Source organism: Cucurbita moschata, unplaced genomic scaffold (assembly GCF_002738365.1).
Source record: "Cucurbita moschata cultivar Rifu unplaced genomic scaffold, Cmos_1.0 Cmo_Scf00092, whole genome shotgun sequence".
Taxonomy (NCBI): domain Eukaryota; kingdom Viridiplantae; phylum Streptophyta; class Magnoliopsida; order Cucurbitales; family Cucurbitaceae; genus Cucurbita; species Cucurbita moschata.
This window is the reverse complement of record NW_019268608.1, coordinates 373,067-375,110: the sequence shown is the minus strand read 5'-3', so window position 1 is coordinate 375,110 and position 2,044 is coordinate 373,067. Positions and strand designations below refer to the sequence as shown.

Genomic DNA, 2,044 nt, shown 5'->3' with positions numbered 1-2,044 from the left:
TGTTGGCGCTTATCAAAATCGCTGCAAAAATAAAGTTTAACAAGTGGTTCTATGGTGTAGTGGTTAGCACTTTCGACTTTGAATCTAATGACCTGTGTTTAATTCCCGATAGGTAATCCACCAATTTATACAAAGTTGGTCTATAGCCGATTCGGTAGGGTCACTTTTGGACCGATAATCTGTAAAAGGGGTCACTAAGGTTGAGATCATACAAAATGGGTCCATGGCTCAATGTTAAAGCATTTGATTGCTGATCAAGATTCACCAATTCGAACTTAGTTGGGCCCTTCTATCTTGGATAGAAATTTGTTACACTTTTTGGACTGACACTATGTCTAAGGGGTCACTAAGGTTAAAATCCTACAAAATGGATCCATGGCTTAGTGGTAGACAATTTGACCGGTCACCGGTTTGAACTTGGTTGGGCCATTTTTTTTTTGACAGACACTTTTTACACTTTTGGATTGACACTCTGTAGAAGGGGTCATTAAGGTTGAAATCATGTAAAATGGGTCCATAGCTTAGTGGTAGAGCATTTGACTGCAGATTAAGAGGTCATTAGTTTGAATCTGGTTGGGCCCTTTTATTTTGGACAAAGCCGACCACCGAGTGTCTAAAGGAAAAGAAATAAGAATAATTATCGATTCCAAACCTTGGGCCCTTTTATTTTGGACAAAGCCGACCACCAAGTGTCTACAGGAAAAGAAATAAGAATAATTATCGATTCCAAACCTTGGGCCCTTTTATTTTGGACAAAGCCGACCACCAAGTGTCTACAGGAAAAGAAATAAGAATAATTATCAATTCCAAACCTTATTCCAAAGTCCTCCACCACATAGAACCATGTACTTAGAACCTAAGGGCCACTGTTTTCGGACAAGAATCAAGAAATCATTAAGAAAAGTGTGTGGTATCCAAGCACCCACTATGAACATGGTCAAAAACTTACAATTAGGCTACTTAATGAGTCTTGTAACTAAGGACAAATAACACCAACTATTGTTGATATTTTGAATATAATGTAAATGTAAATATATGTGTTCATTATATTTTAATTCTTTTTTTATTTCGAGAAAACATTCTACTTTGTTTTCAACCTCTCTTAACTTACAATCGTTGCTTCGAGAACCCACCGAAAATGGGTCATGACTCTCTTTTTGTTTTCACTTACTCCATCTAAATCTATAAAATGTCTCCTATTTTTATTCCTAAGTTTGCCGGTGGCATTGTTTGTTGTCGAGCTTGATAATGTGAGTTTGCAACCCATCCGTTAGGGGTCTTGGAATGATTCTCTAGATTATCCCTTCCATGTTAGGAGTTGGGCCATGGGTCATGGGTGAAGGAACCGTTGGTTTACCGCCCCTAAGAGTTAAGTTGAGGCTAGTTTCACATAGTATCATTGTCTTTGAGATTACAATTCTTTTCTATTTTATCTAAATTTTTTAAATATGGGTTCATATCTAAATGCATGCTAACACCCTTATTGTTGAATAAATGACTATTATGATTATAAGTCAACTGAGTTAAGTGGAAATAAATTTTGAAGATGAAATTAAAGTATTAATTTTGATGTCATCTTTACCTGAATTTTGGGATATTGTTATTAATGAGATTCAATCTAATGCCATTAGAAAAAGAGTGATCAACATAAGATATTTGAAGCAAATAAATATTTTGTCCTCTGTAATATATCAAATCACTCATTTGAAATTCCTTAATAATAATCCTGAAGTCTTACATCTTTTATAGAGGAAAGTTCCTTAAATAGAAGTCTTATTAGATACTTCTAAGCATTTAGAGATCAACTAGACGAAAAGATAAATATTCTAAAAAAACTTAGGGGTTAAACTTTTAGTTAACGTAATTTAAGAAACTTATGATTTTTATATTATCAAGAGTTTAATTGAGCTAGGTCGATTCAATCTAATGGACCCAAGAATTGAACCGAACAAAACCAACCAGTTAGTAACATGATTTAGTGAAAGCATTTTCATGCAAAGTAGAAGCAATAATGGAGGGTTTGAAATAATATAGTTTTCACCCC

At 34.5% G+C, this 2,044-nt stretch overlaps 1 non-coding gene across 1 annotated transcript; it reads left to right on the top strand.

The window, feature by feature from the left end:
• Nucleotides 1-510: 510 nt before the first annotated feature.
• TRNAC-GCA lies at nt 511-582 on the top strand. The gene has a single exon. It is a non-coding gene; the product is annotated as a tRNA-Cys (tRNA).
• The last annotated feature ends 1,462 nt before the right edge of the window (nt 583-2,044 follow it).